Below are 26,992 nucleotides of genomic sequence, written 5' to 3'. Positions count from 1 at the left end.
GCCCTATACGAAATATAAGGAACAGCAAAATCGGTAAAAAAAACTACAATTTTTTAGCACAATGCGTTGGCATGCTAGTTGGTGCGAATCCGTGAATACTTTGTTTAGCGCAAAACAACAGACACAAGAAAGACGACAAGACAAGGCACTTGTCCTGTCGTCTTTCTTGTGTCTGTTGTTTTGCGCTAAACAAAGTATACCATTTTTTACTTCGCTTCCTGGCATGACCAGTTAGCGCAATATCAAGCGGTGTTAACACTGTCCTCTGGAGGTGTGACATACAGCATTTCTTACAAATACATGCTGGGAGTTCCGACAGTTAGAAAAACAGAAAAACGACAGCAATAGCTGCAACACGCATTGTTCCCATAGCAGCTGGAAACGCTACTTCAAGAAGTAGCAGAGAAGGCTGACGTCGCTATTGTTGTATAAAAGCGCATGTATCTCAGAGAAGCCTGTTGTTGTACTGAACACCAGTCTACCTAATCTTACTCTGCGATGATTTCGATGAAGACTGTCCCCATTAGCTTTCTCGCTGTCGCTATCATGCTCACCTGCGAGTAAGTAAACCTATGAAAACCCTGTCTATGATTATATAGCGAACAACGAGCTCGTCTTTTATTCAGGCTGATTCGCTGCGATGAGGACAGCAACTTTTTAGTTTATGTGTGCTAAGAGTTGTGCAGTTTCTAGTCATGAAGGCTTGATGATCCGTGAGTGAAATTACTTTTGTGAGAAATTTGGTTACCATCAGTTCATCTGTCTGTCTGACGCATACTCAATGCGAAAAAAAATGGAAGTTAGCTAAATAATTTTTTGTGTGTACGAAGCGCCCGAAATGAAATGCTGTCGTCGCTGATGGTGCGGTTAGAAAATTTGGAGGACGCTTAAGCTTCACGTTTAAGCATTCAAAGACATCCGACTGCTTTTCGTGCTTCCCGGCAACTGCAGCTGATGTAACCGTAACGTTTACCGGGCAACGCAGCCGGCGGACGCTATGCACGAAGACAAGCTACCTGGTAGAAACGCGGCCATTTGCGTGGGTCGATTGCCTGTTATTGTTTCGCACTTTTAATATTTCTGTCTTAGGAGAGCTACCATAAAGATGTGCGCTGTAGGCGTTTTTTTCTTCATTACATTTGTTTGTGGGCTGTTCTCGAAATCCGGAGGAATAACTTTCTAAAGAATGAACGACAATGTATAAGCAACTTTGGTGGTAGAAGAGCGGTGGCGTATGCGTGGTTCGGAATTTGGTACGAAATCCTTTTTGCCGAAGCGACGTGCGGCGTTGTAGTACGCGGGACGGCGACGTCGGATTTCACGCGACACGGGGCCCTTAACGCTCCCGCGTTAATATATGCGCGAGAAGCAATACATAAATTGGCTATGCTGTTCCTCTCACTGAGAAGTCAACTCCGCCGTAACAGGCTGCTCCGAAGCCAGCAATGGCATTTGCGAGAGAAATTTCTGGGGGTGTTTATACGTCTGCAGTTCGCCGAATGAATTCCGCTATAAAGCACAATATCCCGGTATTTGATATGGTGACTGTCAAAAGCTGGCTAGGAAAAGTTACTTCGCGTCAGAAGTTTTTAATTCGATGGTGCTGTTCAGGAGTCCGAAAAGTAGTTTTTTTTTCTCGGATTGAAACTAAGCGAGCAAGCAGGAAATGAAGGGAGGGAAGGGATAGGGATATTATCTGCTAATATTAATTGCAACCTAGATGTAATAAACTAAGAGAAATGAAAGTGGCTAAAATAACTCGCAGTTGGTGGGAGCCAAACACACATTACGCGTGTCGTGCTTTAATCTTAAGCTACAGCGGTACTATGCTCATAGGCACATTCTTAATCGGCATCCACATTCTTGGGCATCGGCGTTTTGTGTGCGTGTGCTATAATCTAGACATTGGTGTGTTGGACAGCGCAACTCCTGGCCATGACGGCTGATGTAGAGTAGGTTTTTAACCACAGGCGTCATATATATGGGAACTTAGGAGCCGCCGCAACTGGCCGATAAACCATCGTACGCTACCTGAAGGCATCAGTATTCCCAAACTTCGAAGCCTCGCTATGCATACAGCGAGAAGAATTAGAGGGACGGATGGGCTCAATTTTTAAAGTGAAATTCATATGAGCAAGCAGGCACTAAAGCCAATTTCATATGTATAAGTAATAATTAAATAAACCAGCCTATTAGGTTGTCTGTTCGTTTATTTTGATTTATCCAAATTTCAGTCGCGATGAATAAAGAAAGAGATATTCCGACTGGGCCTGCCGCTTGCGCAAAGCCGCAGTGCAGCTATTACATACACTTATGAATGACCTACATGTACCTGTGTAATGACCCATGTCGCTAATCAATGTTTCAGTCACGAATGATGACTGACATTCAAGAGATGCGTCAAATTCAGATAATTTTTTTTCGACGCATTGCATACTGCACTCAAAGCAATGTTATAGGTGCGCCACTGCGCATTTTCTAGGGAGTCATCATAATTACAGAGTATTTGAATTAAGGTCTAGTGCATAGTCCGTCACGTCGCATTCTTTTTTCATTAAATAGATAGACTCACCGGCTCAAAGAACATAAGCAGGTTGATTATTGTCTATAGGCATTCCGCGTAGCGCATACGCTTACTTTCACTATGACTGACGGAACGCGGCACATCGTGCATTGTGCCAACGCGACAGTGTCTTCATTGGAGAAGCTGTCTATAGCAAAAGTAACATTCGGTAAGCAGAGAGTTCAGTTGACCCGCCTCACACCCTAATATCCGTGTTGCTTTTCTTGCCGCTGCTGGAAAGAACAGCAGCAAAAAAAAAAAAAAAAAAATGTTCCAGCAGAACGCACTTGATGATTAATGTTGGCGACAACGCTATTAGCATTGAAGCTATGTAGTGACACACTGTATTGCTAATGCCGAAACGAGTCATGTACTGGCCGTGTATGCAGCCGGGCTCCGCTCTCGCGCTTCCCATTGGACATGCTACGCCATCTAGCGGCGGAAACCTGGCGTGGCGCGTGTGAATCTCTATTCAGATAACATTGTTTGCGTATATATCACACGTGTACGATTCCGTTCAGCACCGGTTAAATGTTAGAGGGTTCTGAACCATAGCGTCTGGCAGTTCTGTCATTGGGAGTCGCTTTCTAAAGCATCATGTAAGGAAAACGTGTTCTACTATTATTGCTTATATATTTGCAACCGTATCACCCATGCACCTTACTATGATATCGTTTTGTAAAGGAAAGAACCCGTTACTCAACATTGTATGCGCAGGGTCCACAGGTGGCATCATTGTGGCTCTACGCGTGACGCAATTAGATATATATTTAGTCTCTCGCTCTGGATCATAGAGGCCTAACTCGGCAGTATATTTGTCGATCCGAGCGGGAGTGGCCGCATTTGAGAAAGCATACTATGACATCCATCGAGCTCAAAGAAAAGCTCCTCAGGAGTTGCACGCTTTACAAGTATGTAATTTCTTACATAGTTTTGATGGTTTCTCGCCTATGGCGTCTCCGCGTACGACACGGGGGGTCTAGAAATGGCATGAAGAAACTTGGACAGCAAAAAAGGGGGATACCCATTCTCACGCACTAGCTTTGACGACAGCGAGTTCGTTACGAAAAGCAAGCGAGCATGGTTGCGAGATTAGACCGTAGGACCCCCTCTGCTGTGTTATTGGTAAAGAATGTAAGCTTTGCAATGTATGAATAAATGTCGCTTGTCTATTTGGTTAGGGCAGTTCGGTACTCTAATGTCCATATGTCCAAAGCACCACGCACAAGACGTTTCACGTACCCCGTTGCGGCTGTGTACTCGATAGAGTTCACCGAATTTTATTTCATTGGAGAGCAGCCCATGCCGTGGCCGAAGCTGGAATCAAAGAGGTTCATTGAAGAGCGGCACATACGCAGTATTACATACACAGTGGTCCAAGGTGATCCGATGGTTGGTTTCGAACCCAGTTACCTTAGCACAGCAATCCGTCGGTCTGCGCTAGTTTCCTGTGAACCTCTTTCGTGCCAACTTCAGTTAGTAGGTATAAGCCATAAGGCGTGTGCCGCACTTCAATGTACGTTTTTGACGCGAACTTGGGTAACTATGCATGTTACAGTGAGAATGTGCCACTCTATGATGGCGAAAAATGCACCTGAAATTTCTCCGATGCATAGCAGCACAGAACGCACGTCTCAAGGGTTTCCTTAAGGACATCAACACGGCACATCAGCAGGTGAATCTATAAATGCGCTGGGTGTGTACCGATTTCAATAAATGCCTTTCGCACCAACGCTTAAGCGACCCTAGACGGCAACGAACTCGCCCACTCCAAGGCCCGAGAAGCTATCGACCAGGCCGCTGAGGACACAGAAGAGCTCGCAAGACTTACAAAATATCAAGAAATCAGTGAACATAACAAACTCAACCGCAGTAAACTCCCACCACAGCATCCACAGCTCACGAAGACGCAAGAGACAACTTCGATTGTTGCAAACGAACGCGTTCCCGCGCCCAAGAAAGCTTCATGTCATGTTGCCTACTCGGTATGACGAACAATGTAAATACCGCGAACAGCTAGGAATACTCCGGCACATTGTCACAGATTACAAATTCTAGTTTTGCCTCCTCTACCTCCTACCGCCCACCCCCTAGAGCAGTTGGAGACGCCGCTTTTCAGCTCCCACCTCACGAACCCGATCATGTTGGTTGAGAGGGCGGTCACAGCCAAGACGGCGCATGGATTCCCGTGAAAAGGAACCTCTCCTGCAAATTCAGGCATCATTATGCTGATTAAAGATGTTTTCTCTCTCTCTCTATTAGTGAGCGGCTTCATGGTAGTAGGTATGTGCCGCTCTTCAATGAGCCTCTCGAAAGCTTGGGTTAATCAACATGCTCCACTGAATATGCGGCGAGCGAGGGAACAATTCTCAGTGTCGCAGGCACCGGTGCACCACGATTCCCGCCTCGAAGGCCACGCGTGGACTTGGCGGCGGCGTCACTAGATGGCGCCGCGTGCCCACAAAGAAACGCGAGAGAGGCGACCGGTTGTCGTATGACGCGTTCATCAGCATTAGCATGCACCGGCGCTCAATGCATTTCTGAGGCCACGCGCAGGCTTCGCCGTGGCACCACTAGATGGCGCCGAGTGTTCTTGAGAGAGGCGCGAAAGAGGAGTTCCGCTGCAGTACACGCCTCATACATACCTCGTTTCGAGGGCGGCAATGCGTTGTGTCGTTATATTGATTCAATGCTTATGCATTGCCGTCTACAGTCATCGTGAAACAGGTTCTGTGAAATTTTTTTTGTTCCTTTTTCACATCACTGCAATATAAATGGTGAACTAGTATAATATTAGGCGCATATTAGACTGCAACACCTGCAACACGCGGACGTACCCTCTTCAAGAGACCGCTTCCAATGTACTGGGGAATTAATCTCATTTGGTATACTAAGTTTTGTAGCATCCATGAAAACATCAAACGAGCGTTACTATCACTTTGAGATATTGTTGTCTGAATGAGTTTGAAATATAAGTTGTCAATGCTCTCGAATCATGTCAGCATAGATTGTTTTACTACGCGGCCTTGCACGTAAACATTTGAACGCATCTTAGTCAAATGTAACAAATTTCCCGTCTACAAAACTGTCCATTTCGATACAAAAGCAACAAGCGCAACATAAAAATACGCACCTAAAGATGCGGTGCGGATATACCTTTGGCGCTGCTCTATAAATTTATTGAATTTTTTTTTCTTTCAGGTTCGATGTCTCCAGTGCGTCTCCTCACAAGTGGAGCTATCCGGCGGTTTGTATTAGGACGAAGGTAATATCTTACGCCACAGCTGCAATGACTGTACTATTCTTTTTGGTCTTTCGGTTCGGCCTTTCTGCTGCCATAATACAGAAGTTTTTCATTTGCCTTCCATGTTCGCAGCATTGCCATGCAAAATATTCGCACTTAATCGGTATTCGTCGTAGTCAGAATCGACTTTTTGTGATGGCTACCTTGGGGTCCGAAAGACTTCTAACCTTAGTAGAATGTGATCAGGTCAGAAAACTCAACATTAATGAACACAATGTAAAGTCGACCGATTCTTTAACAGTACCGCGCGAGCGTCGACTGGCCGGCAGGTGAGTGCCTCCTAACGGCACGAAGCGACGAGATCAGAAAGAGTAGCGCATGCGTGCAAATTCGACGCATGCGCACAGATGGCTGGACGGTCATTTTGAAACTATAGCTCGGGCCCAACCCGATGCTGCCTTTCCAAACACATATAAAACGCAGAAACGCTTTTCTGAGATAACCACTGGGCCCATTTTAATGAAATTTGTTGCACTTGTGAAAGAAAGTTAAAGTCTAGCGAATCTTTATCTGGAATTCTGATTTAAGGCCGGCGTTCTTTAAACGAAAATTTTGAAATTTGTTAAGCTTGAAAAAAAAAGGAATAGAAGCACGAAATTTACAAATTTGTAGCTCTGCACCAAGAACAGTTATCCCAGTTCTATGAACTCCGTCCGTTAGAGAAACCAAAGCGGACAAATATTATATAAAGGTTTCTTATGTAAATGCATTACATTGTTTACGAATGCTTTGGAAAATGCCCCTCCGACTTTAGTGGTTGACTCAAGAGCCATGTATGATACGTTCACGTTGTAGTGACCGTCAAGAACACAGTAGCAAAACTGTGAATGGTGAAACTAACTTCTACTCGGTGAACTTCTGTCCACAACACCAAGCGACAATTAAACCACAAAGAAGGCATCGAACACAGTCAGCGACCATCGGAAATCGGACCTGCGAGGCAAGCGCGTCGGCTTTTATACACGAGTCATCGAAGGTTCCAGAATAATCGTTGGTGCCGGCGTCTCTCCTAGAAAGTACTACGTAACTCGCGTCGCCTATACAGTCAGATTACAAAAGGTTAGGCGACAACAGAGAACGAATAGAACCATCGATAACATTCGAGAAACTTCTGATACATGCAGACTCGTCCTGCGACGAGCCATAATGTTTAACATTTGTTAGCCGGTGAAAAGTCGTCCCCCTAAAGCGATAAAGTACCCGTGTCAACACATCAAATTTTGTCCGCTTTAGATGTACTAATAGATGCGATTGACAATATTTTGATATGGGCATTCATTGTTGAGTTACAGAGTTGTAAACCTTACAATTTTGTTTTCTGAAAGTGTGCCCCCTTTTCTTTCTCTTAAATGCAACAACCTTCATGAAATTTCGTGCAGTGGTTGCCGAGAAAAATGATTTTTGGTTGATTCCACGAAAAATCAACACGAGTAGAAAAATCCATTTCTTCGATTCCCTTGAATATTTCTTAAAATTTTATTCCCATATCACTCGGTAGAACCAACGATAACTAGAGTTCTTTATCAAATGGATACTTTAGGAGGTATACAATACTGATATTCCTCAGAGTAGAGGTGCTATTTTCATGCAGCAGGCGTTCTCGCAAATCCACAACAATGTGAAATATAAAATATTACGACACAAACAACACATTTTTTGTGTAAAACGCATACGTAAAAAAAAGACATCCAACATTGCTTGAGGCTTCTGCGCAAGACGGAAGTGTTTTAGAAAAATTTCTCAACCTGCTACACTTTTCAAAAGTTCCTATTTTACCAATTCTTATCTACTACTAAACCAATCCATGTAGCTTTTCGAAATTTGGGGGGATGTGAGACCTTAACCTGTTCAACAATTGTGCTGAATATTATTGCTTTATCACAAATGCCCATTTGTATAATTTGCCTTACATGTTAAGTTTTGATGAAAATGAGCGCTATTTAAAACCAAATAAAAAACACCCCGTTCATTTTTCTCAAAAACTCGTTATCACGACTTCAAGGACACTGGAAAAAGAACATATGAAAAAAAAATATGTTGAATTTTTTCGCTTGTAGTAACAATATAGATGGTAGAACTGAGAGCTTCATCAGGATGCAGTAAAATGTTAGAAAAAGGGAGATTCAGCTAAAAAGTAGCAGTGACGTTTCACTTCGGAAATGCGAGTGACGCTCAAGCCTATGGGTGCTATAGCGCACACAACACTATCGGCCTTAGGTGGGCCTAGAAGCCTACACTGTCCGCATCACAGATCGTATTGACACGTGTACTTCTTTAACTTCATCGGGTGACCGCGTTTCACTGTTTAACAAATGTTATCGCTCAGCGCAGAACGCGTCTGCATGTATCGGAAGTCTCTCGAATGTTATCGGGGTTATATCCCCTGTCTGTTGTCACTGAACCTAGTGCAATCTGATTGCATGTATGGGCGACGCCAATTGTGTAGTACTTTCTGGAAGACACGCGGGCATCAGTGATTACTCTGGAACATTCGATGACTCATGTATGAAAGCCGACGCGCTTGACACGCTGATCAGGGCCGTATTCTGAAAAGATCCACATCCGCGATAGTTCGCCGTCGGGCGCGTGCTGATAGGTTGTTTTAGCAAAATCGGATCAGCTACGTCATCTGATTTTGCTCAACCAGCCAGTCAGCGCGCGTCTGACGGCGCACCATCGCCGAGGTGGATCGTTTCAGAATACTGCCCCTGATTTAGACGATCACCGACTGTGTTCGCCGCTATCGTTGTGATTTGAGCTAGCCTGTTATTGTGGGCACATGTTCACCCAATATAACGCATGTTTCGTCGTTCGCAGTTTTGCTGCTTTGTTCCTTATCGTCACTAATACGTGACAGTATTGAAGACACCACTTGCGCGGCCGCACCATACGCAGCAGCCGCCGGAGTAGAGCGCCCCGTTTTAAAGACTCGCTTATTATCCAATTTATCTAGCATGGTGTCGGCGCGTACAAGAAGACATGAACACTTCACACTCGATGAGCGCAGGCACTCGCTGTCAAAATGCTGGCGAGAGGAATAGCGGCAGCAGCAGCGAGCGAAGTGACCTTGCTGCTGTTCACACAGCGCACGCAAAACACAGCGCACGCGCACGCAAAACTGCGAGCAGTCGGCTCACCTAGACTGTGACCAAAAAGCAGATCGCTTTCAAGATAAGGCCCGCACGACCGAGTGTGGTCGAAGTACCAACCTCCTCCCTCCACTTCCCGGTGCAATGCGCGCGACGGAGTACTGTGCGCTTCCTCTTTTGCGCACGGGAGATTGAGCTGTCATCGTCGGCTCACTGTCGGCTCACTGATACACACAGCTTACGCGCGCGAGGACGATGTTAGCACGAGACGAACCGGTACGTACGCATCGCAAAGCAAACCTGTAGCAACTGCCAGGGAACGCCAACCCAGCGCCCCTCCACCTACCTTCCTTCTCCGCGATGCTTCGCCTCGTTTCTCCATCCCTACTTCGCTCAAGGTTACCTGCACATTCCCCTGGCGATGTTCATCGCCACGCGCTCAGCACCCTCTCTCGTACCTTCCTCAGCGCGCGATTCTCTTCACCTCCAGGCGGCTTCCTCGTTAGCTTGCTTCGCAGCTCCAAACACGTCGGGATGCTTTTCGGTCGCCATCGTGGTCAAGAGTCTTATGCACATTATTTTTACCCGGTTGTCCCTTTTTCTGAGCACATTGCCGCATCCTGTCGAAGCTTTCATTTCTACCACCTGTATTGTCATTACAACCAAAATAATGCAGCATGTCTGTTAATGTTCTTTCTTCATTCTGTGTGAACGACTGTGTACGAGATTTTGAGAAAAATTAACGAAGTGTCTTTTTTTTTTGGTTTCTAAATAGTGTTCATTTTCGTCCGGTAAGGATGGTAATTTGTTGCAGCAACAATATTCAGCACAATTGCTGAACAGGTGAAGGTCTCAGCGCCCACCAAATTTCAAAACGCTACAAGCAGTGCTTTAGCAGATAAAAATTCATAAATATGGTAACAAGTGAAAAGTGTGGCAAATTAAGAATTTCTTCTAAAGCACTTCCGTTTTGCACAGAAGCCTCAAGCAATGTTAGCTGACTTTTCTCTACATATACGTTCGACACAAAAAATGAATTCTTTGTAGCCATAATATTTTGTATTTCACATTCTTGTCAATTTGCAGAATGCCTGGTGCTTGAAAATAGCGCCTGCACACTGATGAATTTGAGTATTTTATTCGTCCTAAAGTATCCATTTGGCACTGAAGCCAAGTTAACTTTCATGCTAGTGAGTGACATGCGCGTAAAAGATGAAATGGTCAATGGAATCTAAACTATAATTTTTTGTACCAGTGTTCAGCTCTCGTAGAGTCACCCTTCTCATTTGCCATGTATTTAGATAGGAGCCTTCGAGCTACAGCTTTCTCTTAAAGGTACATAAGGAGCTTCACATATCCCGAAAGGCCTCACAGGAAAAGTTGGAGTTTCACCCGAATGCGAAGCATTGACATTGATTGCGTAGTTTAGCGTTGCGCACTAAGTCCCCCCGCGGTGTTCTGACAATGTGCGGAGGCGACATGGCACGAAGAAGCATGCAGGACGGATGCTACTGCGCAACTGGAACAGCTCCTTGGTAGGTTCCAGATGTGTCACGACGCTGGCGCGGGAGGAATGTAGGCAATGATTTTGCTGGCGTCTCATCGCGATGGCGCACGAGATCGACGTAAAACTGGGAATGCTGCTGCCGTTCGGCAGTGGTAGATTTAGCTTGCCGTTTACTGTACTTTACTCCGACCGCACGCAAGCAGATGGATGTTGAGCAGGAACGCTGTGCTGGGTGCGCACAAAATTCACACCAGTAGTCGAAGCCAGAACCTGAGGGTGATGCATATTTTTCACTCCGTTGGAATAAGATGGAACAACAGCTAGCCCGGACTCATACCCTTTCATACCCTCTATTACCCTTCGTGAGAGTGACTTGGCTTGGACGCTTTTGCAGCTAAGCCCAGTCTCCACCTCTGTATATCTCTTCTAACCGCGAAGACGAAGGCCACATGTGCCCATCTATACCATGACAGCACAAATGGGGCGGTGGGAGCGTTCCTTCAGTGTGCTAATTGCTATCGCAATAAAATGGCTCTTGTAAATAGTTCTTAGAGGAGAAAAAAAGGGCTTCCACTTCTATTCGGTGCAAGAGCGGCTGAAAGTTAAAAGCCGCATATTCTATAGCATGGGCACATATTAGCCTTCGTGAGCCTATGACGAAGCAATTCTCGTCCATATATTTAAGGGCCACGAAGAACATTGGGAATGCTGTTAAGGTGGAAGCCATGTGTACTGCAGTGACATTAAAGTAATCATTAACGTGCAGTGGCGTAGACAGGCAATGTCACACGGGGTCTGTATGTCCCCTTCACCCTCCATTTTCGGAGCTCCTCTGCGACTAGCCCAGCGCCCTCTCCCCCTCTCCTTCCCCGAAAAACACAGGAAGATTCGACCGGCGACGGCACTGTCAATCTCAAACAATAAATAAAAAAAGCGCTAAAGTGACACAATTACAACGAAATAATCGTATCGAGAGCGATGAAATAGTGCAAACGTAAAAGCGCTAACAGTGCCATCGTATATATAGCGGTTTATACTATAATTTTCTTCCTTTCGCGAGAAAAAAAAGCTCGTTTTTGTAGAAACCAAAATAACTCGAAAGCTTTTTTCTTTTTCAAATGAACAAACTTGGATAAAAACTGTTTTTCATATTTTGTTCACTAAGACAATTCAGAGGCACCTCTGGCACACGTGACTTGAGCTCTAATACCTTAGATCTATGCAGATCGCCCGCGTGTTCTCGAAGGTACCACCTAGCATAATCAGCAAACTGGTCCGGGCTCGCAGCGCCATGACCAAGCACGGCCCAGGCGCGAGGACGTCAGGCCCAGGTCAGGCCCTTGCCCACTGGAAATAGCTTTACGCGGCCAGGCCAACCCGACACCGTGCCGGGCTCTAGGAACCGTTAGACAGCAGGTTTTGCTAAGCCGCGCGGATAGCTTGAGTAGCTTTTATTATCCGATTTATGAGTCAGTAGTACAGGTGTGGCCGTCGCTTTCGTACGAAGACTGTTTTTAACACGATTTCTTTAATATCGAAAATTGCCCCTATAAAATTGCTATGTACACTGTTACCACAGGTACTTGATAACATTGCGTTCCAGTAAGAGCGGAAAATTATACAGTCCAATTTATTACAGTCATATATTTCAATGTATTGGTATTCTTTTCTTTTGGGCTGATGGGAACTTCGGAACGAAACCTGGTATCCTATAGAGTAGTTGTCTGCCAGCTTTTTTGTCACTCGAACGAAATTGACATTCGAAAAACCTATTGCACGAACCATCACGTGGTCAATACAGGAGGTCCCAACGCGAGACAAAAGAAGCTCCTCTCGTGTCGCCTCGTTAACAACCGACTCAGCACCCCAGTCAGTAAGGTGTCCAAGTAATTGGCAACGATGGCTCTCTCCGAGCTTAAAATGTCTATGGTGATGTCTCCAATGAGACAAACGGTCGAATGAGGAGGTAAACAAATTAGATTTTGTTTCAGTTCACTCATAAATGTTTGCACGTGTTCGGAGGGGGACGATATATCTCAGCTAACAACGAAACCACGTCAGCATTTTTCCGAGCGAAAGGCGAGGCTTTCCGCCTCCGTAAAGGAAAACGTCGTAGTTGTAGTTACCCATTTAGATTTGATGAATACAGCTGTTCCACCTTCTTTCCTGACCGTTCTTGTAAAAAATTGTTCTTGGTAATCCGGTAGGAAAAATGGTGACAACATATCTTCTTGAATATTAATTTCTGATAGTGTCAATGTATCCACTAAGGCCAAGACATTAGCAACATCGACAAGGAAATGATGCGAGTATTTTCTTATGCTTCTTATATTTGAGCGAACGACTGAAAAAGAAAGCTTATCACAGTATTCAAAGATAGATCTCAATGAACCGAAAACCGGGAGAGAATTATAGTTTATCGCCATGAACTGTAACCATCTTATCGATGCCAGGGAGTGAGGCGATGCTTATGACAGGGCGTCCGTCTTGTTTTCATGCAAATATCGGCGCCTTCCTTACCAAGACGTATACTTATAGCTGTTTTCTTTGCCTTTAGATCGAGTTTTACAAAAAAGCTTGTTGGTAGTTTGTGAGCTGAAAAGTGTAATGTATAAAAATGACACCGAAATCATTGATCCGACATACCTTACACAATGGTACAGAACCTAGGAGGAGGAGGGAAAGAGATAAGTAGAAGGCAGGGAGGTTTACCAGAATAACGTCTTCTTGGCTACCCTACACCGGGGTAATGGGAAAGGGGGAAACAAAGATAACAGGGAGAGAGAGAATCTACAAAATAAGGAAAAGGAATCTTGCTGTTTTGCATGTGAATGTCATGACTTTCGTCCTAGCAGCGTTCAAAGTGAAGTTATCTTTGCGCCCTGCACAGAAAGAAAACAGGTCAGGTTGCAGGATGCCATAGTCATCACCAGTAAGAATTTCCTTAACATCTTGATATCACGGACATATATAGAAGGAATAAAGAATTCCGAATAGCGGAAAGAACGCTATTAACCAAAAATAATAAAAGGAGTGGTTCTAATAATGAGTAGTCCTAGTTGTTGCGTGCAAGAAAAAAAAAAAAGAACGCTCCAAAGGGATAAAGTGCATCAATCCTAACTGCAGACTATTAGAGCGGCTCTACCCCAAGGCTCTGAATAAACAGCGATGTATGAAGTAGAACAACGCTGGGAGACCGAGTATATTATAAGAAATGATGTCAACATACGTAGCAAAAATATAAAACTTATATAAATGATATGGGAAGTACCTATCCCTTCTGATTATTATTATTTCATTATCCTGAATAGATTCCATGTGACGGAGTTATGTTGTCATACTTTGTCCATGCGTGTATATAAAAGAGAGCGACGACATTAATTGCTGCTTGAGAAAGACAAATGAACTCATAAAATCTTGTTCTTTTTTTCAGTCCTGCACTCCTAGAAGCGTCTTAGAGGACTGCGGACCGGGCTGTCAGTGTACTTACTACAGACCCCCAGGCCCACCGGAGACTCAGAAAGGACCAGCGTTAATGACGTGCTCAGGAGCTTGATAATATTATTTTCCGCTGCGCACTAGTATAGATATAAAGGTTAGCAGTACTCTGAAAATTTAAGTGTTCGCCTCACTTCCTTTTGTTTCCTATGTATGTATGTATGTATGTATGAGCAAAACGTGAACAAGGTGAATGCAGGAGCCAACGTTTCGACAAGTGGACTTGTCTTCTTCAAGGCGACATATGCTTTCCTCGCCACAGTATATATAGGTGGGGTTATTCTAAAGGGGAGGGGGTGTGAGGCGGGAGGGCGCGGAAACGAGGGAAAGTGTGTTAGCGTGTCGAATTAGTAAAGGAACGCTGTGTACAAGGTCAAAGCCAGGACCCCCCCTCCCCTCACCCTAGTCTGTTAACCCACGCGCGTTAGCCGGCGTGTCAAGGGCGTCTGACACGCCAGCTGACGAAAGAAAAACAAAAAAAAAAGAACAAGAAAGAAAGAAAGAAAAAGAAAAAGAAGGGAAGAAAAAGGAAAAGGGGGGGGGATACGCCAAGAAATCAAACTAAGTGTTGTTGCCTATAGCTTGAGGTTTAGCATAGCGAATAGATTCTAAAGCTCCCTTTGAAACGTTTATGCCTATTGGTTGCAATGTCTTGAACTTATGGATAAGGTATGATTCTCTGTATTTTCTTTCTCGTTCAGAACGGAAATTTGACTGTAAGATGTAGAGTTTAAGTTCATCAAAGTTATGACCTGGTTGGTTGAAATGCTCGGCGACGGCTTTGGGAAGCTTTTTAGCTGTGTCCGCGCGATGTCCGTTTAATCTGACGTTCATTGATTGTCCTGTTTCACCGATATATTGTTTCTTACAGAAGGAACATTCAAGCATATAAATCACATCCGAACTTGTGCAAGTGAAGCTGGATTTGACTTCATGTGTATAATTATTTGCGGTGCTTTTAATTTTAATGTCACTTTGAAGGTGCCTGCAGGTTTTGCATCTAGGGCGACAACATGCTTTTATTACGGGGGAATGCTGCTGGCTGACTTTTGCGTGCACTAACATGTCTTTAAAGTTCTTGTTTCGGCGATAGGTAACCCTGGGTACATCCGGGAACGCTTTTCGCAGACGCTCGTTACTTGATAATATTGGGTGGTATTTTCTTAGGATGTTGTTTATGTTTGGGAGTGCATTAGAATATTTTGTTATAAAGGCCGGCGGTCTGTCAGATTCTAATGTGGGCTGTCTCTTCGCCAATTCCGACTGTCTCTCCAATCTTGACGCGGTATCATAAGCTCTATCGAGAGCAACTTGGGGATAGTTCCTTTCTGCTAGCGTTGATCTAAGGTCATTTAGGTGGTGGATATAATCGTGGTCTTCACTGCAGATTCTTCTTATACGTTTCGCTTGTCCGACAAAAATTCCTTGCTTGCAATGTCGTGGGTGATGACTGTTGTAGTCTAAATATTGCTGGCTGTCTGTAGGCTTCCGGTAAAGTGTCGTTCTCAGTTTTCCGTTTTCTATGTAGACCGTCGTGTCCAGGAAGTTGACCTGACTAGGAGAGTGGTGAGCAGTAAATTTAATACTCGGGTGAAAGCGATTGAAATGGCTAATTAAGTCGGTTAAGGCGCTTGTGCCGTGTTCCCATATTATGAGTATGTCGTCAATGTAACGAAGATAGGTGTGGGGTTTTAAAGGGTAGGATTTCAGCAGGTCTGCTTCAAGCTGTCCCATGAAAATGTTCGCATACGTGGGAGCGAATGGCGTACCCATGCTAGTGCCGAAAATTTGCAGGTAGTGTGTAGAATCGAATTCGAAGTAGTTGAGCGTGAGAACTAACCTAAGGAGCGATAAGTAAACTTCAGGAGCGTGCGCTTGGGGATTGATTGCGAGGGATCTAGAAACGGCTTCAATTCCTTCACTCATGGGAATGTTGGTGTAAAGGGCAGAAACATCCAAAGTGACTAGAATAGCGTGGTCGGAAAGGATTTGGTTGGCGTTGATGCCGTCGATAATTCGAAGGAAGTGCGGCGTGTCTTGAACGAAAGATGGGAGGGTAGTGGGTATGTTTGACAGGTGGTGATTTAAGAATTTAGATAGTGACTCAGTAGGTGTGTTGTTATTAGACACAATAGGCCGACCTGGGATTTCTGCTGTAAATATTTCTTCGACCGGAACTTTATGTATTTTAGGAAGAAGATAAAAACGGCCTGCTGTTTTGTTTTTGGGCATCATGAAGCGATATTCGGATTGCGTGATTAGTTCCCTGGACCGGAGCTCCGCTATTGTGCCTAACACAATATTGCTGTAATCTGAGGTTGGGTTAGAGTCAAGTTTTCTGTAATGGGTGTGGTTGTTCAGTTGTTTAGAGGCCTCATTCTTGTACTTTTCTATAGGCCAGATTACGATACTGCCGCCTTTGTCTGCTGGTTTTATTACAATATCATTCCTTTTCGCAAGTTCTTTAAGGACTTGGTGTTGAGCGGGGGTCAAATTTTTGTGTTTCCGGCAATGCCGCGTTGACTCTAGAATTTCCTTTGATATCAGTTTTAAGTATAAATCGAGGTCTGGGCACTGTTCGTTTTCCGGTGTCCACGTGCTAGGTGGTCTAAGAGAGTCTCTATCTTCTTTTCCTATGTATGTATGTATGTATGTATGTATGTATGTATGTATGTATGTATGTATGTATGTATGTGTGTATGTATGTATGTATGTATGTATGTATGTATGTATGTATGTATGTATGTATGTACGTATGTACGTATGTATGTATGTATGTATGTATGTATGTATGTATGTATGTATGTATGTATGTATGTATTGTCCCGTAGTACTGATGGTAAAGAACCCAGCAGGAAAATGGTTGCTTGCTGGGCTGGGCTACATTCTTAAACAAATTTGCTGCCTTTGGGTCGCATCTTGCCACAAAACAGTAATCGCCATCTCTCCTGTCCGCCTTTCCTTTCCTTAACGCTTCGAGCCCGGTGCTTACAAGTCACGAACGGCATGCGCGTGATCAGCATGACAGAGCATTCTCGACAGGAAAGTACCGGGCGCAGCTTCTTCAAGAAACACAAGCAAGATAGATGACGATTACTCCTGTGTGGCAAATATACACCACAAAGCGTTTACACTTGTTTAAGTGTAGTTGGTTCATTGCAACTTTTGGTGACAGCGCGATAAGGAATGTACGACGATACAGACCGAATGAAAATAGCGCTGTTCACAATACAGACCGAGCGAAAAGAGCGCGGCTGACGATAGAGACAGCGCTCTCTTCACTAGGTCTCTATCATCGTCGCTTTCTCTTTTTTGTGCTGTTACATACGTTACAGCAGCACATCTGTGAATGACGAAACTTTTTTTATTTGGCGAACATGTGCCCCCCCCCCCTGCCCCCCCGAAGAAAAGACAGGTTACGCTGAAAGCACAACGATAGAGAGGAACAAAGTCCGCGATCGTCGAAATCTGATGTGCGGGTCAAGCGCGTCGGCTTTTTTACATGTCATCGAAGTTCCAGAGTAATCGTTGGTGCCCGCCTGTCTTCCAGAAAGTACTACGCAATTCTCGTTGCGCATACAATCAGATTACACAAGGTGCTGTGACAGCAGACAATGGATAGAAGCATTTATTTATTATTTCACATACCCTCAAATGCCAAGGCATTATAGAGGGAAGTGGGGTACATGCGAAAAACAATAACAACAATTACTGCAAGTTTATATTATGCAAGCGACATGTGCAGGGAACGTAATAATTAGGAACTCAAATAACAAGAATAATATGGCATTAAAATTATATAAATCTAGCGACAGCTGAAGTGGACAAAAGGAAAATACGGCGCGACAGCGCTTGCGCAAATACAGCGCATGGGGCCACGTACAGTTGAAAAAAGCAAATAAGGTTCGGCCGAAAAGTGTGCTGTCTTAGATTGACACGATGTCATCAGGAAGGTGTTTCCAGTCGTTCATTGTATGTAGAATAGATGAATATAAAAACCTGTTTGCGTGGCAAAAAGTGCCTCTTAATGACGATGATCGACTCGAGATGACAGATAAGTAGGTGCTAGAACGAGCTCACTGCTAAGGATATGACGATGAAGTACTTTATGAAATAGGCATAAGCGAAAAACCTTTCTGCGCAGTCATAAAGATGGTAGAAACAAGTTGCTTTTCATAAAAGTTATGCTAGAAGCATGATCGTAGTTTGATTGAATGAAACGAATGGAATTATTCAGATCCATTTCAAGCGAATTAACAAGATTAGCATTGTATGGGTCCCAAATAGCAGCAGCGTATTCCAAATTACATTGAACTAGCGTCTTATACAATAGTAGGTTCATTGATGAAGAAGATTTCCTAAGTTTCGCCACAAGTAGCATAACATACGATTTTCGTTATCGATAATGGAGTCGATAAGTCGATGATGGATTCCATGATGGAGGATAAGTCAGATGACATAGCTTAAAATTGTGGGGTTTTACGTGCCAAAACCACTTTCTGATTGTGAGGCACGCCGTAGTGGAGGACTCCGAAAATTTCGACCATCTGGGGTTCTTTAACGTGCACATGAATCTAAGTACACGGGTGTTTTCGCATTAGCTTTATGAAACATCGTTCCAGTGCACATTTGCACACGGACGAGAAGAGAAAGACAACACGAACGCCGGCGTTCGATATACTTTCTAGTACATGGCGGCGTTCGTGTTGTCGCTCTCTTCTCGTTCGTGTTCAATTGTGCGCTGGAACGATGTTTCATAATGCTAATCACAACCAACTAGCCCAGTTGTCTATACTTAGCGTTTTCGCATTTCGCCCCCATCGAAATGCGGCCGCCGTGGCCGGGATTCGATCCCGCGACCTCGTGCTCAGCAGCCCAACACCACAGCCACTGAACAACCACGGCGGGTGATGACATAGTTACACCTAAATAATGGTAGGAGGAAACTTGTTCTAGCTGGACGTGGTTAAGCATATATGCCGGCACACACACGTCGCGTCTTGTGACAGTCATCAGCTCACATTTCTTGGGGTTTAGTTCCATGAGCCAGTTTTGCAACAAGCGGCGATGTTATTTAGAGGAGTCTGTGGAATCTCCTGGTCCTTCTCATCACGAATCTCACGATACAGTACACGGTCATCGGCGTGTAGGTGAACTGAAGATGACACACAATTGGGCAAGTCAGTTACGTATATTAGAAAAAGTAATGGACCTAAAACAGAGCCCTGCGGAACTCCTGATGCTGCGTTAATTAAGGGTGAATCATGACTGTTGACAGAAACATAATGTCGGCGATTGATTAGGAAACATTCAAGCCAGGCAAGTACTTTATGGTCAAGGATTATAGACGAAAGTTTCTGCATAAGCAGCACATGAGTAACCTTATCAAAAGCCTTCCAGAAGTCTAGAAAGGCGCAATCGATACTAGAAACTTCCGGTACACGCACGCGCCTCCTGCGCTGAGTGATAACGCTAAGCATTTGTGAGCTGGTGAAAAGCGTATCTTATTTTATTGTAGCACAAGCTGAACAAGGACAACAAAAAGGCACATCCGGCACACACAGCGCCAACTTTCAACAACAGCTTTATTTCTCGTTCTCGTCACTATATATACATCCTCGAAACGCCATACAGCACGTGTAAAATTTCGGTAAATATGAACAAAAACAAAAATAAACTGGGAACTACACGTAAGCATTTTTTTGACTCGCACATTCACAGACATGCGCACGTTCAGCGAGAAAAAAGATATTGAGCTCTTTTGAGGATAATGAAATGGAAGGTTTACTGACGCATGCATCGCCGAATGTTGATATATGTCTAGCTTCTATAATCAAGCGCGTCATCTCACACCTGCTCCCACTCATGATGACTGTTTCTTTAAATCTTGGTTTGCATTTGCATCTCTGGCAATGCATGGCAAGAAATCGGTCAGCGGCCAAGTTGTTTACTTTGTTATTGTGTTCTCGTAGCCTGTAATTTATGCATCTGCTTCTTTGACCAATGTAGGATCGTCCACACCCGAGAGGAATGCGGTATACCACAACCGCGATGCAATCAATAAATTTGTTTTTATGTTCTTTTTTATACATGGTACGTACGATTCTTTCTGGGCTTGTGTTTCTACACAGGCTGACCAAGTTATTAGGCGCCGATAATACAGCGTTGATGCCGCTCCTTCCAGCAATCTTCTTTAATCTAGGGGAGAACCCGTGTATGTAGGGGATGACAGCAAACTTTCTTTTGTTAATGCCAGCGCTTGAACCATGCACCTGCTCCGAACTGCTTTGCTGTGCCTTCTTAAGCAGTCCTTCTGCGACTGACACAGGCACGCGGCTCGGGCAACCAGCGCAGCCTGAATGCGAGACTTGCCGTCCGAAGCTATCGTGCATTAGGTGTTGGTATGATTTCTTTAGTGCTTCGCTGAAACACATCTTCGCGATTCCCCTCTTCACAAACTTTGTATGCGCGGAATGAAGTGCTAAAAGTGGCTTACTTGCTCTAGGTTCGTAACACTAGCTGGTTGTTATCGGTGAGCACAAACTTGATGTCAAGAAATCTAATCCTCCCGTCATGGCATTCCAAAGGTCACTTCTAGTGGGTTAAGACAGTTACGAATAGCGGTAAAAACGGGAGCACTTCATTAGTAAAACAAGCGGATGTGCAGTCAATGAGAACTAACAAGCCGTCAACATACCTGAAAACTTTTACAACCTTAGATTTGTGAAGGCGCTCTGACAGGTCTTTGTCCAGTTTGGCTAAAAGCAGATTACTTAACACTGGTGGTAGGCAAGAACCTATACACACTCCCTGTTTTTGGAGATACAGGGTACCTTTATTTTCGATAAACGTAGACGACTAATAAAACCTAAGCAATTCTAAAAAATTCTCTATGGATATACCAGCTTCCGCACTAAGCCTAACGGCACCATATGTATCGACGCAACTGTCAATACAGATTAATAATTCTGATTGTGGCAGAGAATAATAAAGGTCTTTAACATCTGCAGCGAAGGCCTTTAAACGCCGATTTTCATGAGCTCTTACAAAATTTAAAACCTCCTCAGAACATTTTGTTAGAAAAGGGTCATTGATGTCTAGCAAGTTTATTTTTTCTTGTAGGCACAAGGCGACAGATTTCTGCCATATGTCCCTTTCAGAAACTATCACCCTGAACGTTAGACTTTCTTTGTGAGTCTTTGCGCTGAAAAACACAACAAAATAAGATATGCCGTTCCAACAAGCCCCTATAGCTATCCTCATGGTTAAAAGCGGCCTCCCGAGAAAATATACGTTTCAGTATGTATGTATGTATGTATGTATGTATGTATGTATGTATGTATGTATGTATGTATGTGTGTATGTATGCATGCATGTATGTATGTATGCAAAAAAATTAAAAATTAAATTATGGGGCTTTACGTGCCAAAACCACTTTCTGATTATGAGGCACGCCGTAGTGGAGGACTCCGGAAATTTCGACCACCTGGGGTTCTTTAACGTGCACCTAAATCTAAATACACGGGTGTTTTCGCATTTCGCCCCCATCGAAATGCGGCCGCCGTGGCCGGGATTCGATCCCGCGACCTCGTGCTCAGCAGCCTAACACCATAGCCACTGAGCAACCACGGCAGGCAGGCAGGCGGGCAGGCAGGCAGGCGGGCGGGCGGGCGGGCGGGCGGGCAGGCAGGCAGGCAGGCAGGCATAGACGGACGGACGGATGAGTGAGTAGTTGGATGAATAGATGGATCGATGGACGCATGCAACAACCTTAGCTTAAGGCCGCCTCAAGGAACTTGTAGTAAAAAAAATGCAGTACCGTTCTAATTATTGTTCCACGAAGGCGGCAACTCAGTACCTAGCCTACAAGCGCCGCGAGTAACTGCGTCCAGCTGTGCCCAGTTCAGCGGCCACTTCGAAGATAAGTAAAAGCAAATTACAAAACATTGTGTAAATAGCAATTCCATATGTACGCCAGTATTCCGCTTCACCTGCTGCGTTGTTGGCACAGTTGCGGCATTTCGGGGTGGTTGCGCTCTAATACCACAGCTGGGCGCTGGATGCTGGGACACTGAGCAGGCGCGGTGTACTGGGAGGCGCTGGCTACTGGTGCGAATAACAGCTCAAGCGCGTTAATTTCGCCGTGCCTGGACACCGTATATATTTTTTGAATACAGAAAGCAACAGAAAACGTTTTATTGCAATAAAACAAACAAACAAACAAAAGAAGAAATGTAAAAATAAAAGTGCCCCGACCAGGATTCGATCCTCCGACCTACAGATATAGTGATTTATAGTGATTTATCCTTGTTAGACTTCTTGATTCCTGACCCTAGACGCGCCGATAGTGCGCAGACGGACACGGCGGATACGCTAGGCTTAAGCTTCTGTACCGATCTCGGCGCGGGTTGCTGGCGAAATCTAAAATGTGTGTATTTGAGCCTCAGAACCTTTCTTTAGTACAATAGGGAAAGTGGAAGAGCACGAATCACCTCAGATTTGTTATCGGTGCGATAATATCAGTCAGCGGTAGGCTTCGAACTCGGGGTCCGTTCGCGCGCGTCTGAACAACTTCTGCATCTCATGACCACTCCACAACAGTGCGACTACGGCGACAACTCCCAGTCAAATGTTACGTGCGAACTACTAAAAAACGCGGCGTCCTCTGCGTTTGCGTGGTTTTGTTCAAGAATTTAGCTATCCGCCCAGTCAAAAGCGAAAATGCAAAAAACGAAAGTGACCTTCAGTGTCCAATGTGCATGAATAAATAGGGCAGCTCATGCCCCTTTATTCCAAGCTGCGACACGAAATAGAGTTTTATGACACCAAGATATTGTCACGTGGTCGTGACGTCAAAGAACACAGTAGCAATACTGTGAAACACAAAACTAACTTATTGGGCGTACTTGTGCCCACAAAAGAGGCTACACTTATAGCACAACGATAGCGGCGAACACGGTCGGCGATCGTCGAAAATGTGATCAGCGGGTCAAGCGCTTCGGCTTTTATACAGCAGTCGTCGAATGTTCCAGACTAATCGTTCGGACCCGCGTGCCTTCCACAAAGTGCTACACCATTCGCGTCACGCGATGAAATCAGATAACACAAGGTTCGGCGACAACAGACAGCCGGGTAGAAGCATCGGTAACTTTCCAGAAACGTCGGATACATGCAGGCGTGTCCCGCGCTGCGCGATTACATTTGTTAGGCGGCGAAACGTGGTCTCCCAGTCAAGAGAAGTACACGTGTCAATACCCCACTCTTAAAAAGCATCGACCCCATGCTACATACAAACGAAAGAAATACACCCGTAGCAAAGAAAACAACAAAAATAAGGAATTTCGTCAGCGTCTGTAAAAGGGTTTAAGGCGCACCACGTGGACCACTTCTGGTCATGCGCGGCGCCGCTGTGAATGCGAAATGCCGTCTGGCACGACCTTATAGTCCAGAGCGCCAATACGTCGGATGACCTTGTAGGTTCCGAAATAGCGTCGGAGTAGTTTCTCACTGAGTCCTCGTCGGCGTATCGGGGTCCATACCCAAACACGGTCGCCGGGCTGGTACTCGACGAAGCGTCGTCGGAGGTTGTTTCGGCTGTCGGTCCTCTGCTGGTTCTTGATCCGCAGGCGGGCGAGCTGTCGGGCTTCTTCGGCGCGCTGGAGATAGGTAGCGACGTCAAGGTTCTCCTCGTCAGTGACGTGCGGCAGCATGGCGTCGAGCGTTGTCGTCGGGTTCCTGCCGTAGACCAGCTTGAACGGCGTGATCTGTGTTGTTTCTTGCACCGCCGTGTTGTAAGCGAATGTTACGTATGGCAGGACGGCATCCCAGGTCTTGCGTTCGACGTCGACGTACACCGCTAGCATGTCGGCGAGGGTCTTATTCAGCCGCTCCGTAAGACCATTCGTCTGCGGATGGTAGGCCGTTGTCCTCCTGTGCCTTGTATGACTGTATTTCAGAATGGCTTGGGTGAGCTCCGCTGTAAAGGCCGTTCCTTTGTCGGTGATGAGGACTTCTGGGGCGCCATGTCGCAGCAGGATGTTTTCGACAAAGAATTTCGCCACTTCGGCTGCGCTACCTTTCGGCAGTGCTTTAGTTTCAGCGAAGCGGGTGAGGTAGTCCGTCGCCACGACGATCCACTTATTTCCAGTTGTTGATGTCGGAAGGGGTCCCAGCAAGTCCATCCCGATGTGCTGGAATGGTCGGCAAGGAGGCTCGATGGGCTGTAGTAATCCGGCTGGCCTTGTCGGCGGTGTCTTGCGTCGCTGACAGTCTCGGCATGTTCTGACATAACGGGCGACGTCGGCGGTCAGGCGCGGCCAATAATACTTTTCTTGTATCCTCGATAGTGTCTGGGAAAATCCGAGGTGTCCAGCGGTCGGATCGTCATGTAGGGCGTGCAATACTTCTGGACGAAGTCCTGACCGGACAACAAGAAGGCAGTTGGCGCGGACTGGCGAGTTCTTCACGAGTAGATTGTTTTAAAGCGTGAAGGAAGATAATCAGCGCTTAAATGCCCTGGGGACAACGTCGGTGTGCCCTTCCAAATATTTGACGAGGCCCTTTAGCTCCGGGTCTGCCCGTTGCTGTTCAACGAAGTCTTCCGCGCTTATCATTCCAAGGAAAGCGTCGTCATTCTCGTCGTCATTCTCGTCGTCTTGCGGCGGCGGTTCAATTGGGGCGCGTGATAGGCAATTGGCATCGGAGTGTTTTTGTCGGCGGCGGAGGATCTTCGTCAGTTCGACGAACAGCAACCGCACCTCCATCGGTTGCTGCTTTTAGTTTTCCGGATATGGGCTCGCAGAGCGGCCCCGGGCTGGGCCGGTGTATGGTCGGCGCTGCGGCGACAGGTAACGGCCTGGTGACGGCGAACGGGACGGCCGTCGAGGGCTCGCCTGAGTAGCGGCAAGGTAATCGGCGATATCGCGAGAGCGTTCACCTAGCTGTGGGCGCGGAGCGTTCACGGCGAAACCTCGCAGTCCCATCTCCCGGTATGATCATCGTCGGTAAACGTGACCCGCTTCTCCGCAGTGGTAGCAGAGCGGGCGGTGGTCACGAGCGCGCCAAACGTCTGTCTTCCTCGGGTAGCTGCGCTGGGCGACGGGTGGGGTAGTGCTGGCGGCGGTGGTGGTGGTCGACGGAATTGCGGCGTTACGGGGCCCTGGCGCGGTCGTGGAGGGGCACCCTGACGGCGGGCGACGGCGGCGTAGGTCATCGCTTGCGGCTGAGGCTGCGGCGATTCAGGGGCTACTCCGAGTTGTTGTTGGAGCTGCTCACGTACGGCGTCGGCAATCGAAGCCACTTGAGGCTGTGATGATGGGAACAGCTTCTGTAGCTCCTCCCACACGACAGCTCGGATAGTCTCGCGTAGGTCGTCGGTGGCCAGTGACTGAACTCCGGCGTAGTTTGTCGAGTTCGTGCGGCGGTCGAATTGCCGGTTTCGCATCTCGAGTGTCTTCTCGATGCTGGTGGCCTCGCGAAGAAACTCGTCAACGTCTTCGGTGGGCTTCGTACCATTCCGGCAAAAAGTTCCTCCTTCACACCACGCATCAGTAAGCGGGCTTTCTTCTCCTCGGGCATTTCAGGGTCGGCGTGGCGGAAGAGACGGCTCATTTCCTCCGTGAAGATCGCGGTTGTCTCATTAGGTAGCTGCACCCGGGTTTCTAATAGCGCTTGGGCTCGTTCTAGGCGCACGACGCTTGCGAATGTCTGCAGGCAGCCGCTACGGAAAAGTTCCCAGGTCGTTAAGGTGGCTTCTCGGCTCTCGAACCACGTCCTGGCCGAGTCTTCTAATGCGAAGAAGACCTGTCGCAGTTTGTCGTCGCTGTTCCAGTTGTTTAAACGTCTCAAGCCACCTTTCCGGGTCCTCGAAAGTTGAACCGCGAAACGTCGGAGGCTCCCTGGGCTGCTGCAGCACGACGGGGGACGCTGGGGCTGCCATTGGGGTGGACTTGGTGGCGATCTTCCTAGTCATCTCAGGCAAAAGTCCGTGCTCCGGGGGCAGTCCTTGCAGCCTGCGGCTACCTCGCTGGTTCTTGGCAACGTTGGTGTCTTCCGCGTGAGGGCTTGGGTCACGGCTTTGTGGGGGCGTCCGGTACATGAACGCAAAGCACCTCTACCAGATGTCACGTGGTCGTGACGTCAAAGAACACAGTAGCAATACTGTGAAACACAAAACTAACTTTTATTGGGCGAACCTGTGCCCACAAAAGAGGCACAGGTTCACAACGATAGCGGCGAACACGGTCGGCGATCCTCGAAAATCTGATCAGCGGGTCAAGCACGTCGGCTTTTATACAGCAGTCATCGAATGTTCCAGACAAATCGTTGGGACCCGCGTGCCTTCCACAAAGTTCTACACCATTCGCGTCACGCAATGAAATCAGATAACACAAGGTTCGGCGACAACAGACAGCCGGGTAGAAGCATCGATAACTTTCCAGAAACTTCGGATACATGCAGGCGTGTCCCGCGCTGTGCGATTACATTTGTTAGGCGGCGAAAGGTGGTCGCCCGATAAAGAGAAGTACACGTGTCAATATAGCGTTATTTAGGATAAAGGACTAGTATCAAGCGATGAAATTGTATAAAGCATTTATTATTCGGCAGCGCTCGTCTTGCGTACTGGAACCAGCGCTGTATACAGACATAACCAGCGCAGTTTCCAGTGCGCCCCAGCGTCATGGCATTGGAACTAGCGTATCTTCCGCTGTGACCAAGCTCTTATCCAGCGTTTACACTGGTGTCCCAGTGAGTCCCAGCGAGCGCCAGCGTACCCAGTGCGATTCAGTGCCAAAAAGCGCGCTGATTTCGCACTGGAAGGCACTGGAACACACTGGTTTTTGCAATAGGGATGTTTATGACATTTTAGAACTTGACAGTGGCGGCATTAAGAACATTCATAGGATAAGGAGGAAACCAAATGGCCGGATGCGACGTGCGGTCGTGATGCGACGTGAAGATATTAGACGGACGAAGTAATACACATGTAATAAAGTGGGAACACAAACTAAAGAAAAGAAAACGCGGTATTT

The 26,992-nt window shown here is 46.2% G+C and overlaps 1 long non-coding RNA gene across 1 annotated transcript; it reads left to right on the top strand.

The window, feature by feature from the left end:
- The first annotated feature begins 458 nt into the window (after positions 1-458).
- Positions 459-14,077, top strand: LOC126525183 (uncharacterized). The gene is made up of 3 exons (XR_007598145.3): positions 459-560; positions 5,765-5,828; positions 13,897-14,077. It is a non-coding gene; the product is annotated as an uncharacterized lncRNA (long non-coding RNA).
- The last annotated feature ends 12,915 nt before the right edge of the window (positions 14,078-26,992 follow it).

The sequence above is a fragment of the Dermacentor andersoni genome, chromosome 3 (assembly GCF_023375885.2).
Source record: "Dermacentor andersoni chromosome 3, qqDerAnde1_hic_scaffold, whole genome shotgun sequence".
Lineage (NCBI taxonomy): Eukaryota > Metazoa > Arthropoda > Arachnida > Ixodida > Ixodidae > Dermacentor > Dermacentor andersoni.
Note: the sequence above shows the minus strand (reverse complement) of the source record. Positions and strands in the feature narration are given on the sequence as shown.